This window comes from Symsagittifera roscoffensis, chromosome 1, assembly GCF_963678635.1.
Source record: "Symsagittifera roscoffensis chromosome 1, txSymRosc1.1, whole genome shotgun sequence".
Lineage (NCBI taxonomy): Eukaryota > Metazoa > Xenacoelomorpha > Acoela > Convolutidae > Symsagittifera > Symsagittifera roscoffensis.
In genome coordinates, this window is record NC_087062.1 from 22786819 (window position 1) to 22807689 (window position 20871).

A 20871-nucleotide genomic window follows, 5' to 3' on the forward strand; every position below is an offset into this window, starting at 1 on the left:
CCAGCATGCATATCAAGCATAGAGCCTATGCATGCGGGTACGGCCCGCCGAGTGAAATACGATCTATGCATTTTTCAATCTATATATTTTGGTTGTAGATTGCCAAATCAGATGTCCGCCGAGTCAAAGAACTCAATTTTTAAGCCTGGTGGCTGCGCACTCGAACAATTGAGGACATGTAAGCACGTTAAGTCTTAAAAGAGCTGTAGACCAAACACGTGAAGGTGTTGTCATTAGATCAACTTGCGTTCTCGGTCGCATTCCCTTTCGGTTTGGATTTGCTCTTGCTTTGCACAGCCAGGTTTGATCCTCCTCCGGATCTAATGACTCTCGATTTTACAATCATTTGATTTCAATGGAAGTCCCTGAAACATGGGTCGATAATGAATACCTGTTATTTCGCTAGACTCTGAGTTTGTTAGCGTCATCTCTATCGCCATCTCTATCCCCCAGTTTGGCTTTTGCAATCGCGACGTCCAAATTTCTGTGACAGCACCTGTTTCGTTGTGTTCACTCAGATTTTTACTCAATCGTTACTGCTTCCGCAAGCTCCAATGAATCCCCCGCTTCGGATCCTTCCGAACCACTACTGTTTTCCTAAATCGGGTGTCCGTCCCGTTTTTGCGATGTCTGGTCTCCGTTTCTTTGATCAGTTTCTTTTTTTTTTCAAAAAATTAATTAGTTTCGACAATCTCGTCCAGCAAATTTGTTCCAGCTCGTTTTGATCCGTATCTTGTGAATCCTGTGCCTGATGCTTAAACAGTGGAGCACAATTTTCACATTCTCCCTGCTTTGGTCGATCCTTTTCTTCAGCAATCAAGTTATCAACGCTGACCGTTCAGGTGCTGTTGATCTAAATGTGTAAAGTGATTGAAAACTGGCCCCATAGTATTTTTAAAGTAACTTATTGGGCAATCTTCGGAAGTAACCTTTGAACGGACTTCTGTTCATTGTTTGTTGTTTAGCTTCTCTTAGGTCCCAAAGTGCAGTGCTCAAAGAAACTTTAATTTTTTGAATCAATCTTTTAGCTAGCTCCAACTTCTATGGTATCCCACGGAAAAAATATTTGTTTGAGCCTTATTTGTTTTGTTTAGTTTGTTTGGTTTTTTCATCCCACTGCTGGAAGGTTTTTTCACTTTCAGCTAAAAATTTTCAAAAATGACCGATCGCCACTTTAAATGTTTTTCCTTCCATGTTTCTGTTCGCTGAGTCTAATTGGTTTTAATCCCCGACTAAGATAACGGTGGCTGCAGTGTTGACGTGTTATCAAGTACTTTAGTTTATTAGTAAATGTCAAATATTCTTCCGCAACATCACAATTTCCTTTCGCATATGTGTCAACCAAAGGTACTTTGAGATATCTAACATCGCTTCTTGTCCCAGTTATGCCCTATGCAATCTCTTGAAAGCTGCTTTTATCGACTTTTTCGATACAGCCAGTCTATTGTCTATCAAGATGCACTGGTTTAAATACACTCAATTGATTCCACATTAGATCAGTGTATGTCCACATCAATTCGATCCCTTGCTTGTCAATTCTCTCAATTGCGCAGCTCACATTGTCTAGGCATGTTTCTTTCAAAATCAGCTTTAACAGACTCTGTCGGCAAATTTTTTCCAGGTTGTCAATCGCATCTTACCCAGTTGTTTTGAAAGTTGATGTTTGTTTTTCCTGGACAAAGGTTTTGACTTGATTAGATTCACAGAATTCACCTCCTGGTTGTCGTCTAAACGAAACAAATTTTTGAGTCGGTCGAAGAAATTTCAAAGTTTCTTCGGTCTTCTATTGTTGCTGTCCGTTTATCGCAGCCAGTTTCAGCAACCAATGTTACTGGTTGAGACGCCCCGTTCTGCTCCTTTGAAGTGTTCCAAATTAGTGCCACAATTGTCTTGAATGGTATTTTTTGTTTTTACTCAGTACACTTTTTGACGTGATCGGCGCACTTCAGCTAGTTTTCATTGACGATTATCGGCTCCTTCGACTATTTGGTTCAGTGCCGATTCTCAACGACGGTGATCTCGTTTTTTTACGTCTTTTATAGCTTGAGTCTCAATTTCTGCTCCCTCACTTGATTTGTTCCGTTTTTTTTACTTATGAGACTCATTCCATCGGTCCCATTTGATTGATCTATATTTCACTTTGCACTTTTTCGATAACCATATGTTCCGTTTTTTTTTTACTTATGAGACTCATTCCATCGGTCCCATTTGATTGATCCATATTTCACTTTGCACTTTTTCGATAACCATATGCAATTGCAGTGTTTTAAGAAAGTGTTCATTTTGCTCGTTTTTCGATTTTGAGGTTATCCGCCATTTTCGTTTAGGTTGAAGTTTGATCGGTTTTTGAACAAACCGGTGCTATATGACGTAACTTTTGCTGTTTGAGTTCTGTTTAAGCTCTAAATGCTCATCGTTTCGAGGGCTTATCTACCCGATTGCTTCGTGAATGTTTATTTTCAAACTGGAGAGGCAAAAACCTGTAAGACCATCTGGTCAATCTTGATTGATATGTTTTATTTCAGCTGCTCCTTTTTAAGGCTGATATATGTGCTTGCTGGTCTATTGCAATTGTAATTTTTTTCGCCAGAAGCAGTTGCGTAAAAAGCTCTGTAGCTTAGATCACAGCTACAGTTCAGATGCTTATTAGTTATTAGCTTGTCGTCGTGATTCAAACGAAATTATAACCCAATCTTCCCTATTGGACGTCTGTTCGAATGTGGCTACTATCCCATTGTGGCCAATGTTTTATTTTAATCTTGTCTCTTTCGATGGACTGTTTTAACGAATCTTTGAACTATTTGCGACCGCATCTTTAGTGGTTTTAAAAATTTCTGTATGTAAAGACGTCAATTTGAAAATTTTTGCTGGCTATTTTTTTTTCGCTGTTTCTTTTAATTTTCGTTTCAGAAAAGCTCTTAATTAGTTTTTTAATGTTGCTGCGTTGGAAATGATCTTCTCTAAGTGGTTCATTCTGCACAAAATGGTTTATACCTTTTTCATAACTCTTCCAATTAAACAGTCGTGTTCATCTTCAGCTGTTTTTGACACTAGCAAGATGTCGTCTTGAAAACAGAAAGTTGTCTTTTTTTCAGCCTTCGGTCCTTTGCTATTTCGAAACTCTGATGGCAATCTATAGATCCCAGTCAAAAATCTGTATATCCTCAAAGTTTTCCAAAAGATGTTAAAACTTCACTGATTTGCTGATTGAGCTAGCCGTACACGCACTTTAAATCAAAAAAATTTGTTCAATCCTTACGTTAAGCAACTATTTTACTCACCTCATGTAAACATTTGTCAAAACTGGGCATTCGATACTTCTTTAATTTCAATTGCCAATTCATAAGTTTGGGGTCTAACGCCATTTTTTTCACTTTGATAACAATTGGCTCATAAAAACAATCACTGGAACCTTTATTAGGTTTCTTACAGTGTGCCATATAATCCTAGATCTAATCCTAGCTCATCTTTGTCGCTCCGTGATAAAACGATTGGCTTCTGGATATATCTACACTGCTGAACTCTTTCTGTTTTCCATGCTCCTAAATGTTTGATATTTTTTTGCTATTGTCGACAAATTGTAATTTTTTTTCGATTTCTCTCCCGGTAATTTTAACGGTTTTTGCTTGGGCTAAGATTTGATTAGCCATGGTCCAATAAATGAAGATATTAAGCTACCTGAACCCAACGCTTCGTAAATTTTGTAGTAATCCACTCGAGCTAAGGCTTTGAGTGGTTTTATCATTCTGAATCTGGAATTTCTTCCAATTTATTTTTCTTAATCTGAGTCTGCATTGTTTGTACAATTCTTGATTTTTTAGGATTTGTTATCTTGCACTTTTTAAATTCTCGCTGATCATCGAAAGCCAAAAACTAGAATTCACTTCTCGAGTTCCCATCATGAGGTAGGTTGCAATACTTTGACTCCTCTGACAGTTTTCCTGCAATCTCATCCTCCTGTCGCAATAAGCACTTTTTGCAAAATGGTTCGGCTCTTTGCAAAAAACCATATTCCTGCAGAAAAAACAATCGCTTCACTATGTTTCAAGCAATTTTTGTCAAACGCTCCACTAAATTTCTTGCATTTTTTCTTCAATATCTATCCGACTTTTTCTTGTTTCTGTTTTATCGGAAAATTTTATACGATGAAGGTGTTTCCTCTAGTCTCTTGATCTCTGATGATGATAATTGAATGATTTTTCAGGCTGTCCACTTGTAATCCCCATAATTTGATTATTTTATAGGGACAATTGTCTTAATTGTCTGCTATGTTCAAAATTCTGAGCTGGTTTCATTTTTTTGTGTGAGAGTGTTGTACAAAGGATGTATTGAAATAGTAGTTTCCTCATTTAGGAGAAACATAGTTCACTATCCAACTCGTCTTCAAGTTCTCTCAGCTCTACTTTGTCTCCTTGAGCATTGAATGGTGCTTGAAACGTTTCTGAGATCTCGATGGGTTCCTGTATTCGTGTGAACAGTTTTCATCTTTCATAAGTTACGCTTTTGATCATCTCAAAACTTACCGTGATAATATCATTTTGTTTTTTGAATAATTGTTTGGATTTTTGCATCAAGTTTTATGCCCTCAATGACAAAAATAGACATGGGACCGCTTTTGTTTGATATCTGTAAAAAAACATTTTGTCCTACTTCTGGCTCTTTCATGCAACTTCAGCTTCTTTTTTTTTCCTTTTTGCAATATATATTGTTCTATTCGCGCTGCCTCTGCAGCTGTAGAATCTGACAATCTTTTCGATTCCGGTCTCGGTAGTTTTTCAAATATGACTGGCTCTGGTGGTAGCAGTTTTATATGTGAGACCCTTTTTTTCTTCTTCTCTCATCAAAATTGATCCAACCACACTTCGATGAACAAAAGTGCTAACGCTGGCGCGCAGTATAAATTAATTTGCAAAATCTTTTTTCTTGTTTTACAAATCCGCTTGGCTGCACCATGTTATTTTTTATGATTTCAGTGATAACACATTGTCCGTAATGCTGTAACCATAAAGTAGGAACACCAGTTTTCACTGAGTACACAGGAAAGTCTCGATTTTAATTTATTAAAACAACCCTCTGAAAATATGATATGGACTTTTATATCAGCATTGTGACTGACTCTGACTTTCTCTTTGGAGTCATTATATCATATCAAACAAAAGAAGTTTCAGACTAAATGGCTACTGCCATAGCAGTACCACAACGCGACTATTTTTTAATCGCGACTTCTTTTTTACCACTACAACCGAGTTTTAGTTTGCGTAACTATGTAAGACTGCGTAACTATGTAAGACAGCGTAACTATGTTCAAATTACAATTTTTTGGATGCGGTATTTTTATCGAAGCAACCGACACTATCCAAAAATTAATCGCGGAATTCAATTCGAGAAGCCTTGTCTACAACATTCATTTTTGACGGTGCAATTATGATACGTTTTTGAGTATTCTTTTTAACCGATAATCATTCTGGTTGGACATCAGTATTTAAAAAATTGTCCTATTTTTGGCCTTTTTTGGTTTTTTATGTCATTTTTTGGTTCCCCTTTTGCTTTTGTCGATCTAACTTGCTCTATTCGAGCTGCTGCTGCAGCCGTAAATCTGACAATCTGATTGATTCAGCCTCGGTAGTTGATCAAATATGGCAGTATCTTGTGGAGGCAGTTTTATTTATGGTTCCACAATCACTTTTACTGTCGCTGCGTTCATGAAATGATCTTTTTTCTCAATTAACAAACCTTGCTTGCAGCTCAGTGCTGTTTTAGATTTCATTGGCAACTGAAGGTCCGTAAAGCTCGAATGATGAATTAGGAACCAAAGTTTTCACTGAAAACACAGCATAGTCTTAATTCTATTGTACTATCGTCGCCTACTGAATTTAGGTTATAATCATATATATCAAACATTGTGGCTGAACTTGACTTGACTTTGTCCGGCAGTACAATACAATTTAAATACAAAACATCATAGAATAAGCGGCTACTGCCATAGCAGCGCCACAACGCGATTAGTTTTTGTTTTATCCAGCCGCCGCGACTTAACTTTTTACCATCGAGAACGAGATAGATTTTTTTTGAGATTTCGTCCAGGGTTATGTAATTGTTTTCAGTCTACGGATTTTTGGTTGCGGTAATTTTATGGACGCTCCGACAGTTTCACAAATTTAAGCCAGAACCTCATTTGGGAAAATATTGTCTACAAAACTCTCGTTTCGCCACAAAAAATGGGAATTTTCGAGAATTTATTCTCACCTGTAGTCGTTGTGGATGGACATTTGTAACAAAAAACGTTGTTTTACTTTTAGCCCTCTCATGTTTCTTTTGGTTTTTTCAACTTCTACTTTTGATTTTGTCTATCTATTTTGCTCATTTCGAGCCGTTTTTGCAGCCATAAGTTTTGACATGATGTTGAGTTCAGTTTCAGTAATTGATCGAATTTAGCAAAATCTGATGGTAGCATTTTTAGATCTCCTTCGACCTTCTCTTTACTGGGGCTGCCATCATGATTTGATTCAGCCAAATTTTATTTGAGAAAAGTGGGCCTGAAGACATCTTTGACCAGTAAAACTGAAAAAACAAAATCATCAGTTTTGCTGGGTTTCCAAATCCTGCTGGCTGCATCTTGGGATATTCTAAATTTTTTGCCATGGTAACTGAATGTTCGTAATGCTGAAATCATACATTAGGAACTCTAATTTTCACTGAGTACGCAGAATTGTCGAGAACCTAATAATTCAAATGACTGCACGAATATAGGATATGGTGACCTTGACCTTGACCGGCATTACATCATTTTGAAATTAAAAGTTATAGACAGAACGGCTACTGCCATAGCAGTGCCACAACTGACCTCTTTTTTAAATCATGCTGCGACTACTCTATCATCATGGAGAAATGGTAAATCAATACTCTTTGCCTGAGGTTCTACAACCCTGTTCGGTCTACGGACTTCTTGATGCGGTTTTTTTTATCGGCGCAACCGACACTATCAAAAAATTAGTCACCGACTTCAATTTTGAAAACCCTGTCAACAACACTCTCTTTTGTCGGCGCAAATATGTTATGTTTTCGATTATTTATTTTTTCTGTAGTCGTTCTGGTATATTGAAATTTAATGTTAGTTCAACTTCATTTACAACATAGTCGTTTAACCGACAATTGTCGAAGAAACTGCCGTAACATTTGCGCTCGATTTTTTTTCGCCAGTCAAGTTTTAACTTTTTTAACTAGCAATTTCTGACGGGAATTTTAACAATTTCTTTAAATAAGTACTAACATCCTGCATTTAGGCTCAATTTAATTTTCCTGCGATCATTTTTTTAAGAGATTTTGGAATTTAAAGTCAGCCAATAAGGGCAACTTGGGACAATTAATTCGCAAAAAGTTTATAGAAGTCTTTTTTCTCTGAAACAACTTCCTAATGTTTTCAACTAAATTTCAGTTGTTGTCCCTTTTTTCCTCTCACCGTAACAGATCAAATCGTGATTTTGAACTTGGTATTTTTTCTGCTATGTTTGATTTCCCAATTTTTCTTATTGTACTACAAATTGTACGTTACACTTCAATTTTACCCCTGGTTTCAATTTAACGGTTTTTTGCTGAGATCTTTTTTGCTTAGTCGTCCAGTTGAAAAGAGAAAAATTGGATATGTTGATTTCACCTTCTTATGGTGTATTTCGTTATCTTTCTAACTAATCCTTGGATTGAACTCTTCTTTTTCCATCTGGAATTTCGTCAAACTTCAGTTATTTTATTTGGAATATGTACTGTTTGTCCTTAATCTGTATCTGCCAGTCCGTGGATTTTTAGTTTCTCAATTAAAACTATTTCAAATTTGTCCATTGAGAACGCATTCATAGTTTTTTTTTGCATTCCCTTGACCCCTCCGACAATTACCTGTTGCAATTCACACGTTTTGGCAAAATGGATGGCTTTTTGCAGACGTTGCGGAGCGGTTTGTAAGTGTTTTTTTTTGCTGAATGCTATCCCACATCTTCTGCACGTTTTCTATTTTTCTTTCTTTTTTTTCTATCCGAAGTGTTACTGTTTCTATTCCTTCGTTGGTTTTGTTTGGTGAAATTTATTGTCTATTCTTTTGGTTTCTGAAACTCTTAATCGGTTACCGTTTTATTTTACTCATTACTCCTGGTACACCTGTGTTGTTTATTTGCTATGTTTGAGATTGTCAGCCCTTTCAGTTCTTCTTCTGGTGAGATTGTTTCAAACTTGAGGATAACTTGACTTTTTATTTTCTTCAATTAAGCTAAATAGGTTCGGTATCAAATCGTCCTTAAAAAAATGCCAATTCGGGCAGCTTGAGCAGTTGATGCTGCAAGAAAAGTTTCCAAGGTGTCGTGAGGTTCCTCTGTTTATGTGAACAACTTGTATTTTTCATAAAATACTCTTTTGACCTTCTTTAAATTTACCGTGACAATATCATATAGATGTTTAAGATTGTAAGTTTATTTGAAAATTTCCGCTTGAGTATTGATATACAGCAAAAGATTTTTTTTTGCTTTCTGACCCAAAAGGTAAACATAGGCGTGAGATTAGTTTCTAATGGATTATTGTATAGAATACAAGATGTCATGTTTCTGGCCCTCTGATGTATCCTTCTGCTTTTTCTGCTTCTTTTCGTGCTGCTTCTGCAGTCGTAGTTTTCGACTATCTTGGTGTTTTTGGTCTCTAATGGGTTCTGCTGCTAACAGTTTTATAAATGGGCCCACTTTGCGACGTTATTTCTTTTTTTGAATATTCATCTTTTTTTATTTGGAACTACTTTATGAATATTAAAACGCTGTTGGAACTTCAGTGATACGGGCAAAATTGTTTTGTTTTTCTAATCAAGTAACCAAAAGAATATCTTGCTTGAAAGTAAAATGTTTTCACCTTGTCTGAGAAATTTCTGTCCCCTAGAGGGAATTAAATTCATCGCCCGGAATTTTTGGAAGTATTTGGCGCTAAATGGACAGTAATTTGGTTCGACCAAAAAATGTAACCATATTACTGCTATAATTGAACAAGTATAGCCAGCTGTTGTGCAATAGCTCAGAATAGTTTAGCCCAAAAAATAGGAGAAAAAATTTCAAAAACAATAAAAACGTTTCATAAAGGCAAGAAAACGAAAATTGTTGCTATTCTCGTTGTCCAAACTTGCTGTTATTCTCTAAAAAACTTTTAAAAAAAGTTTTTTCTCAAGAAAATTTTTATTTAAAAAAAGTTTTTTGTTAAAGTTGGGAGGCCAGTCTTTCCAAAATTTTTGTCTAATTTATTCTGAAAACTGAAGCTAATCAAAAGAGTTCTTCTTGACACTGAAGCGACGCCTGAAAAGTTTTCAGAATCTGAATCTAGAATTCGGACCGGGAAACTACGCAGGATTTTCATAAAAGTTCGATAAACAGTTTTTTAGGTAAAAATTGGTGATTTTTTTTCAATTTGATATCACAAAGATCAAGCTTTTAGCTTCAAAATAAAGAGTGCATTAACTTCAGTACCCAACAGTAATGCACTCATTATTTTACAGAGATAATGTAGGAACCGTATGAAGCAAAAAACTTTCTGCTTGGATCAAGTTTATATTTGAATATTTATCTATTATTTGACAGCTATGAAAAAAGGGTTGTCTAACTTTTGAACGCAATCCAAAAAGGGGTGCTTTGGTTCATTCGCAACACCTAAATGAACTAATCCGAACAAATTTTTGAAAAAAAAACTCTAAAAAAGAAACGAACTGCTCGGCTTAAGTTTTTGACTTATGAAAAATTCCCAAAAGACACACTTGTATAAATTTTACGCGCATTGCTCAACTTTTCTGGGATATATTTCATTCTGAGATTTTTCTTAAAGTAATCACAGATGTTTTTTGGCGAGTGTATTTTCCAAAAAAAATAGTTGCTTTTGGCATCAAATGCGCCAGAAAGCATATCCTAAGATTGATAGTAAGGAAACTGTCCCGAATTGTACCATGGGTGTGACCCTTTGTAAATTTTTGGTAAGCAGAAACAAGGAGGATGTTGTGATTTGTTTTAGTTGTTTTAAACGACCTTCGGTATTTAATTAATATCTGTTAAATAATTTAGATACGACCATCGGTCGATATGAGACAAATTCAGTTGTCCTTTTAGAACGTCTTAATTTACACAGTTCCTTTTATTAGTTTTATTCTTTTAAGTTTATGTACACTAATTGTACATAGGTCTATAGTTTTAGAATAGTTTATTATGGTGCAGTCTAATGATTCGAACGTGCGTGGAACTCCCCCTTTTGGCCCAATCATACCTTAGAGCCACCGCATGGCTGGACCCAACGGAGCGATCAATTTAAATTGGCGATTATTGCGAAAGAAAATCTGGATTTAGAGAGCTTGCACAGACCAAAGATTCCAGAAACGCAAATCCCCATTTTGGAACAAACAACAGGTAGCGAGTCGGACAAGGAAAGAGTCAACAGAGAGACGAGGAACAAAAACGCGATGAAACAGTACGAATCTGCCTAAGAAAAGCGGATCAATGAAGAAAAGAGGAAATTCAATGGAATGAGACGAACGGAGGCGGCTAAGAAACTGCGCTCAATTTTTTTCTAGCCTTAGGGAGCGAATGAAAAAGAGTCTTTTCACAGAAGAACCCGAGAGTCAAGATATTAGCAATATGCTTCTCAGAGTTCTGGACTTTGCTTGAAGAACATCTAACAAACCGCCCAACACTACGCTTGAAAGATACAAATTACTAAATCGGAAGCAGAAAGATCGTGAATCTTACGAACAATTCTGGGGAGCACTGACGGATCTGGCTAGTATGTGTAACATCAAGGAATCCGACGAGGCAGAGTGGATAAGAGACATTTTCATCTGTAACATGAAAAATACAGATACCCAGAGGAAATTACTTTCAGCCACCATAAGCTCTTTCGAAGCACTTAACCAAGCATTGATTGACGAAAAAGGATATTTTAATTACCAAAAATTGACAAACATGGCACAATCGTCGACCAATGGGACAATTTTTAAAGCTTTTTACAACATAACCAGATCAAGAAAGAACCGAGCCTGAACATAGAACGGAGTAATTCATGCATGAAATGTGGGAACGCATTTACGAAAGGGCACTTAAACTTCGGCCCAGCGAAGGACATAACCTGTAAAAATTGTAATTATAAAGGACACTTCGCCAAATTATGTAAATCCCGTAATAAGAGACCCACTGTAAATACCGTAATAGATAATCATGTAAATACCGAGAATTGTACATACGTCCCACCGGAAAACTCGTGGGCAGAGAACCAAGAATTGTGTGATGTTAAAAATGCTTGGAACGAGTACGGACAGAGCGACGATGACGATTTTTCGGTGTTGAGCGTGAGAACTATCTACGACAAAAACGGACTTGAAACGAAGAAACTCCTGAACATAGACATCGGCTGGGATATGGTTGTGAATATGAACATAACAGTAGACTCAGCAAGTCCCGTAAGCTTTTTAAAACAAAACGTGTTACACGAGATCAAATTAAAATATCCGAACTTAAAAATTTACCCAGTGAAGAAGAGAATAAAAGACTTGTGTTGCGGATTCACTGACGACACAATCAATATCTTAGGAAAGATAATCGTTAGGACGCAATCCAATGGGTGGATCTGCGAAGAAACACCGTTCATCATAACTGGCGGACATGAACGAAACATCTTGGAAAACGACAACCTACCCAAACTGGGTATAGAAGTGACGCAGAGGAAATGCCCCCAACCAATTTGCATGGTCAACCAACCTACACTTGAGAGTGAGTACAAAAACTTACCTTCTTTATCTGACAGGATTTTTAATGAGTTCAAAGAACTATTCAATAGAGTGGGAAAAATACCTAACGATCGAAAAGTAATACATTTCCACTCACCTTTTAAACCAGTACAATCCAAAGGGAGAAGAGTCCCGCTTCACTTACTCGCTAGAGTGAATGAAGAATTGAAAAGATTGGAGACAGAAGTCCATGTAATAAAACTAGAGAAATGCGACGAAGATTGCTTCATCAGCCCAATTGTAATTACTCGGAAAAAGGATGCTTCGATCAAGCTGGCTTTACACTCCAAATTATTGAACGATCAAATTTTTAAAATAAGTACCAAAGGCCGAAAAACCACGAATTTATAGATAACGTGGCCCTTCAAATCTCAGAGAAATCCAACGGGCAAGTTTGGTTCAGCAATTTAGACCTGAAAAACGCCTATAGCCAAATCAAACTATGCGAAAAAGCGAGTAAGCAGTGTAAATTTTGTATAGTAGGCGGCAAAACTACCGGAACGTATCGATTTTTAACGGGATTTTACGGACTGGGGGACATGCCAAACGAATTCCAACGGGTCATAGACTCACTGTTGAAAAATATTCCTTTCACAAATTCTTACATAGACGAAATTCTAGAAGCTTCGAGGGCATCCGTGGAAGAACACAAAGCAATAGTGTATAAAATCTTATCAATCTTAGATAAGAACAATATGGTAGTTAAATGGGGGAAATGCACATTCATCAGATCAGAAATTGAATGGCTTGGCTTCAAAATTTCCGGCGATGCAGTACGACCATTGGTCGGTAAACAGACGCGATAAAAAACTTGCCAATCCCCAAAAATATTTCAGAACTACGCTCGTTTTTCGGTTCGATAAATCAGTATGTAAAATTTATTCCTATTTTAATGACTCTAAGCTCTCCCCTTCGTCCTCTACTGAATAAAAAATCGGTTTAAAAATGGGATAATGACCACTCTATAGCGTTTGAAAAATTAAAAGCAGAAATTGTAAATATTACAGAAAACAGTCACTTTGATATAAAAGAGAAGACAAGACTGAAAACAGACGCTTCCCTCAACGGACTAGGTGCGACCCTAGAACAACTACAAGGTAACCAGTGAAAAACAACCGCGTTCGCATCTAGATTTTTGAATTAGCACAAAATGAAGAATGCCACCAATAAATTAGAGTTACTGGGAGTTGTCTGGGCATCAGAACACTTTAGAAACTACCTGTATGGAACTGAATTCCACATAGTAACAGACCAAAAAGCGTTACTATCAGCATTCTCAGCAAACCACGGGAATAAAACGATGCATAGTCGATTGACCCGTTGGCTGAACAAACTTTTAACATTTAATTTTAAAATATCGCGTTTACCGGGAAAATACATGGGCTTTACAGACCTTTCATCTAGTTTTCCTTCGGGCAAAGCCCTCCCAATCCTCCACTATGACGATGAATTTGTAGTCGCTTCAATCGATAAAATTCAAAAAATGCTATTGAATAGACCACATTCTCATTTTGTATTTGTAAATACTGTAGATAGACCGGCGGTCGCTGTAAATACTTACACTCTAGTTAATACAATCCCGTCGGGAACAGATAATGTGATTGGTCAAAATCGACGTGATTGGTCAAAATCTTTTAAACAGCTCTTTGGTATTTTTCAATCTCAAGATTATTGCCGCTATCATATCTTGTATCGCTCGGTCGATGAAAGATTGTCAGAATTATCATACTTGGACAGAAAATTGTACCTGAAATTGCCGACCCATTGATAACTCGAAATTTAATTTTAAAAGCATTACCTTTACGGACAAAGTCCTGTTACATTTTATATTCGAAAATAGACCGTTTTTACCATCTTCCAAAAAACGGCTAGACTTTCCAATGGACAAGTTTACTGAACCCCTATTAATTATCCCTGAAGAACATAACATTGCTCTCAAATTCAGAGACGACCGGCTTTCACCCGACCACGAGAACCTCGTAAAAACATAGAAGTCGGACTTAAGATTACCTAATTCCCCGATCCGCCCAGAAAACCACTGTTCAAAGAAACTGTTACAAATCATGACCGGGGAAGACAAAGTGCCATGGGACTTGATCGAGACTGTAAAGACAAACCGACCAATGGGCATTCACGGAGCCTACATGAAAAAATACGCCAAAAATTTACACGTGAAGGACGATTTACTTTTTCTCGACAACCACTATCAGGGGAATTTTTGCTTCTATGCTCCATGAGACTCATCCAGGACAGTTTGGGATCGAATCACTCGCCGAATACTTGTGGTGGCCGCACATTTATAGAGAAGTTTACCACCACGGGAGAACGTGTAGTCAATGCTTGAAAGCTGGTAAGAACATTAAAGTTTTACTAGGTACCCACAATATTTCAAAACTTCCGACTTTGACATTCGCGAATGAAGAAATCAATCTGGAAATTGCGCGTCCGTTAGATGCGTTCAGGGAAAATAATAAGTACATCTTTCTTTGCATTGACCGCTTTACACAGTTCCCTTTGGCCAAAATCGTAAGCAACACCTCCGCGAAAAACGTGATTACCTTCTTAAACGATTACTGTCATCTTCACGGGTTCCCAAGAAAAATCAGAGTCGACCATGGGCCATGTTTCTTATCTTCTGATGTTAAAAACTTCTGCGAAAAATTCAACATTGAAATTATTTACTGTACAGTCAGCAATCACAGATCCAATGGGTTAGTGGAACGATTAGCTTACACGATCAAATCGAAATTACTGGCAATGTCCTTCGAATTACCTAAACCTCCACTAAATGAATCGATCGAGAAAATTATTTGGATTTTGAGAATTTCGAAACAATCCGCTATCGGCTGTAAACCTTTCGAAAAACATTTTAATAGAACAGCGAACACTAGGTGGAAAAACCTTATGTCCGATATTGATGATTTAGATAAAGGGAAAGTTATCATGTCCAAACAACAGACCAGCAACAGGGAACTCCATGACGGGGCAGAAGATGGGTACCTGGATGAGGAAAAGGACAGCCCTTTGGACCCTGAAGACAATCTGCCACTAGCTAGGAGTGTCACTACTAATGCAAACCCGGAGGACAACAGACAAGCTCTAGGATCTCTCTCAAAGAGAAAAGCAGTCATGGGAGGTAATCTATATAGAAAGGTTACTAACAGGAAAAACAGGGATCCGTATTTTAGCTTGGTTAAGAAAGACATTATTGACTCATCAGAACATACCATAACCCTCGACAACGGTCACGTTTTGCGCAAATCAGACCTGGCTATCAAAGGAAAATACTCCCTGACCCTAATAAAATCATAGTGACCCAGACACCCACCGGGCACAAACTTCACCCTCATTCGAGTTTAGCTGGAAAAAGGAAGCTCTCACCCCCGAAGAAGAAATCAGTACTTGCACCCTCTGGGCAATCTGGACAAGGCATCTCAGGATCGAACAGAAACATATCATTGACACTTGCACCGACCGTGATTGAGGCTTCTCAAGACTCCTCCCGAAATTCTTCAGTTTCTTCATCCTCATTAAACTTAAATTCGCGGCACGTGATCTTTGATGATTACTTCGATGATGTGACCAATAATAACTTACCGCAGAGCAACCGATCCGAATCTAACCAGGGTTTAAGTGTTACAGGTACCGCCGACACCCCACACTTGAGTTCACAATTGTCAGTACAAACTGATCTTCGGGAGATCATCAACATCCCCGACTCGGCCGAGGCACAAGGGTCACAAGACAACCCTATACTGATCGATAGCATTCCGGAATCCAAAGCCAACCCGATTATCCAACTAAGGCAATCAAGACCACGCAGGAATGTGGGACTTCCACAATTTTTCGGAAATCGTCGCTTTATTGACGTGGTCCTGGAAAAAGACGACACAGGGACGTCACCTTCTTCATATATTACCTCTCCCAGCAATTCCAGGGCAACTTTCTTGATTTCCTCGCCGTCAGATTTTCTGACACCGTTAGCAGAGGCCCCTCCCCGACAAACACTCATTGCGGAAACAACACTAACTTGGTCAACAAAGAATTCATGCCCTTCGGTCAGACCAGTAAATTCTCCAATTACGACCCTATTTAATGAAAATTTGTCGGGTTCGCATTCAGCTCACCAGACCATTAAGGATTCACTACACGAGTTAGACAACTGCAGCGTAATTTCCTCAACAATCGATTCGGAAATTAAAGCAAAACTGGATGAATTTGATGAACACTTTAAATGATTTTCATAACAAATAACAAACTTTATCCATACCTTACATTCCGGTTTTAGTAGCTATCTGTAGATACAATTGTACATGTTAATGTACATGTTGTTGATTACCGTTTAGCTCAGTTTTAGTTTAGTTAGTTGTTTTATTTTGTAAATTTGTAAATTCTGTATATTCACCCTGTACATTGTACATTCTCTCTCACTTGTAGATACTATTTTGCTAGCTGTTTTTTTTTATCTTCATGGCGCAGTTTGTGAAAGTTTGTTCATTCTCGAAGGGGGCAAAGGGTGTATATAAAATTAGTTAGTTAGTGTGCAGTTTTATTTTTTTCTCAGTGGGAAATATTGTGAATTGTTTTAGTTGTTTTAAGTGACCTTCGGTATTTAATTAATACCTGTTAACTAATTTAGATACGACCATCGGTCGATATGAGACAAAGTCAGTTGTCCTTTTAGAACGTCTTAATTTACACAGTTCCTTTTATTAGTTTTATTCTTTTAAGTTTATGTACACTAATTGTACATAGGTCTATAGCTTTAGAATAGTTTATTAGAGGATGGCCATTTTAGGCTTAAGAACCAATTGCTCGTGTCGAAATCGTGGTATTATGTTCCGATCATTAGAAGTTGGAACCGGAGTTTGGCAGGTTAGGGCCATTTGGATAAAAGTTTAGTAAGTTCAGACCAACTAATCCATTCTGCAAGCGAAGAAATCCGGTTTGATCTGTGGAGGTCCAGAGTGGATTGTTTGAGACCATGAGGACCAAAACAATTACGACCAAGCGAACCAGATTATGACCATTTCAGACCAAGGAAACATGCAGTTTTTTGCTTAAGACCACGGGGACGAAAATTATCTATTCAGAGCGCAGGGACCCAAATTTGAAACATTCAGGCAAATTTTACTTGTTCAGACGTTGATTATCTTATGAACTGTTCTCAACCGATGTTTCAACTTTTTCGACCGAAGTTTGTTAATTTTTGTATGTGCTCGACCTATGTTTTGACTGTGCTTGGCCTATGTTTTGACTGTGCTTGACCTATGTTTTGATTTTATCGACCAATATCAGGTATGTTTCGACTTTCGTTGATGCTTGACTTAAAATTTTGTGCTCGATGTTGCACTCGCTTCTCGGCAGGGGATTTATGTCAAGAAAACTGCACCTTCTTGACTTTCAAAATCAAAACATAAGTCAAGTATCTCGACCGTGGTTGTTTGGAACTATATTCAGACTTTCTTTGAGACTTTATTCAGACTTCTTTTTAGCAATTTGACAGGTGGTGAAACTATGAATTTTTAACCCCAATCTGGTTTGATGGAGACTATAAAAGCTTTTAACCAAAATCTTTTCCAACTATGCTTCAGTGGAGTCGGTCGCGGTTAATTTTTCGTCGATCGCCACGTGTTCAAGTCACAGAGGTTATCAGTACTATTCAATTAAAACAACAGTTGTAAAACAAAATTCAGTCCTGTATCAGATTAAAACCAATGTTTTATTCTGATTTTCACCTGACCAGGACATTGAACAGGAAAAAATTTTCCAGCGCTGTTCTAGAACTGTAACACTACTGTTACAGTACTGTTTTATTCTGTTTTTATTCTGAAGTTCGAACTGGGAATTCATGTTTTATTCTGGGAATTTTTTTTGAAGTTTTGTTTTTAGTTCAGAGCTTTGTTAAGTGTCGTTACAAAAGGAAACAATTCATTAAAAAAGCCTAAATTCTAACAATTTTTTTTAGAAACAACCTAAAAAAGCAGTTTTTTTCCGCAAAAGTAGAAATTGGTTCCAGGGCTTGAGCAGCTAAATTTGCCTGAAAACATGGCAATTTTTTGTAAAAATATGGAAAAAAGAGCATTTTTTTAAAATTGATGCATCCAACCACAGCTAAAAATCAGCTGTAAACAACCAAAAACGGGTTGTTTTGCAAGAAAAAAGAAAAAAAGAAAAAAGAAATTCAGAGCGCAGGGACCCAAATTTGAAACATTCAGGCAAATTTTACTTGTTCAGACGTTGATTATCTTATGAACTGTTCTCAACCGATGTTTCAACTTTTTCGACCGAAGTTTGTTAATTTTTGTATGTGCTCGACCTATGTTTTGACTGTGCTTGGCCTATGTTTTGACTGTGCTTGACCTATGTTTTGATTTTATCGACCAATATCAGGTATGTTTCGACTTTCGTTGATGCTTGACTTAAAATTTTGTGCTCTATGTTGCACTCGCTTCTCGGCAGGGGATTTATGTCAAGAAAACTGCACCTTCTTGACTTTCAAAATCAAAACATAAGTCAAGTATCTCGACCGTGGTTGTTTGGAACTATATTCAGACTTTCTTTGAGACTTTATTCAGACTTCTTTTTAGCAATTTGACAGGTGGTGGAACTATGAATTTTTAGCCCCAATCTGGTTTGATGGAGACTATAAAAGCTTTTAACCGAAATCTTTTCCAACTATGCTTCAGTGGAGTCGGTCGCGGTTAATTTTTCGTCGATCGCCACGTGTTCAAGTCACAGAGGTTATCAGTACTATTCAATTAAAACAACAGTTGTAAAACAAAATTCAGTCCTGTATCAGATTAAAACCAATGTTTTATTCTGATTTTCACCTGACCAGGACATTGAACAGGAAAAAATTTTCCAGCGCTGTTCTAGAACTGTAACACTACTGTTACAGTACTGTTTTATTCTGTTTTTATTCTGAAGTTCGAACTGGGAATTCATGTTTTATTCTGGGAATTTTTTTTGAAGTTTTGTTTTTAGTTCAGAGCTTTGTTAAGTGTCGTTACAAAAGGAAACAATTCATTAAAAAAGCCTAAATTCTAACGATTTTTTTTAGAAACAACCTAAAAAAGCAGTTTTTTTCCGCAAAAGTAGAAATTGGTTCCAGGGCTTGAGCAGCTAAATTTGCCTGAAAACATGGCAATTTTTTGTAAAAATATGGAAAAAAGAGCATTTTTTTAAAATTGATGCATCCAACCACAGCTAAAAATCAGCTGTAAACAACCAAAAACGGGTTGTTTTGCAAGAAAAAAGAAAAAAAGAAAAAAGAAATTCAGAGCGCAGGGACCCAAATTTGAAACATTCAGGCAAATTTTACTTGTTCAGACGTTGATTATCTTATGAACTGTTCTCAACCGATGTTTCAACTTTTTCGACCGAAGTTTGTTAATTTTTGTATGTGCTCGACCTATGTTTTGACTGTGCTTGGCCTATGTTTTGACTGTGCTTGACCTATGTTTTGATTTTATCGACCAATATCAGGTATGTTTCGACTTTCGTTGATGCTTGACTTAAAATTTTGTGCTCGATGTTGCACTCGCTTCTCGGCAGGGGATTTATGTCAAGAAAACTGCACCTTCTTGACTTTCAAAATCAAAACATAAGTCAAGTATCTCGACCGTGGTTGTTTGGAACTATATTCAGACCTTCTTTGAGACTTTATTCAGACTTCTTTTTAGCAATTTGACAGGTGGTGAAACTATGAATTTTTAGCCCCAATCTGGTTTGATGGAGACTATAAAAGCTTTTAACCAAAATCTTTTCCAACTATGCTTCAGTGGAGTCGGTCGCGGTTAATTTTTCGTCGATCGCCACGTGTTCAAGTCACAGAGGTTTTCAGTACTATTCAAGTAAAACAACAGTTGTAAAACAAAATTCAGTCCTGTATCAGATTAAAACCAATGTTTTATTCTGATTTTCACCTGACCAGGACATTGAACAGGAAAAAATTTTCCAGCGCTGTTCTAGAACTGTAACACTACTGTTACAGTACTGTTTTATTCTGTTTTTATTCTGAAGTTTGAACTGGGAATTCATGTTTTATTCTGGGAATTTTTTTTGAAGTTTTGTTTTTAGTTCAGAGCTTTGTTAAGTGTCGTAACAAAAGGAAACAATTCATTAAAAAAGCCTAAATTCTAACGATTTTTTTAGAAACAACCTAAAAAAGCAGTTTTTTTCCGCGAAAGTAGAAATTGGTTCCAGGGCTTGACCAGCTAAATTTGCCTGAAAACATGGCAATTTTTTGTAAAAATATGGAAAAAAGAGCATTTTTTTAAAATTGATGCATCCAACCACAGCTAAAAATCAGCTGTAAACAACCAAAAACGGATTGTTTTGCAAGAAAAAAGAAATATGTTTGCGATGGTACTTGAAAGACTTCAGCAACTAAATTTTTCTGGAAACACAAGTTTTTTCACAGCTAAAAATCTGAAAACAAACTAAGACTGATAATCATCAGAAATTTTTGAAATTTTTCTATCAGAGATTTTTATTTTGATGATTATTAGTTACTGCTATTTCATTGATTGTTTAAAATTTTTTTGTGCAATTTCATTTTATAGTTTCAATTGATTTTGTTATAATCATAATTAGTCTAATTTAAATTGTTTTACAATTGAGTTTTGAAACCGAGAGTTCCTAGAACTCTCTTTTTATCAGAAAATCTTAGAAAATTCTGCAATAAGAAGGCCGAAATTTTTTTTGAAATTAGCCCATAATTTAATTGAAATCTTGCTTGTGCCTAGGCGCGGATTTTTGTATTTTTTGAGATTTTTTCCGAGTTTTCATACAAAAATTTGCTGTTGTTTTTTTCTGAATCGATTTCTGATCATAAAAATAGCAGAACAACATCTTTGATTTTTTCTGATCACAGAAACTAAAGAACAACGTTTCCAATTTTGTTTTGATCAGAGAAGTATCAGAACAAAAATTCTGATTTTATTCTAATCAGAGCATTATCATGATCAGAAAATAAGCAGAATAAAAACAGTACTCTAGCAGTACTGATTCAAAATTGTTACAGCACTGCGGTTTTTTCTCTGATTTATCTCTGATCGGAGATAAATTGCCACTTGCCAGAA

General features: G+C 36.7%; 2 protein-coding genes across 3 annotated transcripts in view; one reads left to right on the top strand and one right to left on the bottom strand.

The window, feature by feature from the left end:
• Positions 1 to 20871, top strand: part of LOC134841514 (endoplasmic reticulum mannosyl-oligosaccharide 1,2-alpha-mannosidase-like) — a 399351-nt gene that overhangs the window by 296758 nt on the left and 81722 nt on the right. The gene's annotated exons all lie outside the window — the stretch shown is intronic.
• LOC134841497 (ubiquitin carboxyl-terminal hydrolase 7-like) overlaps positions 1 to 20871 on the bottom strand; it is a 289862-nt gene that overhangs the window by 175178 nt on the left and 93813 nt on the right. The window lies entirely within an intron of this gene.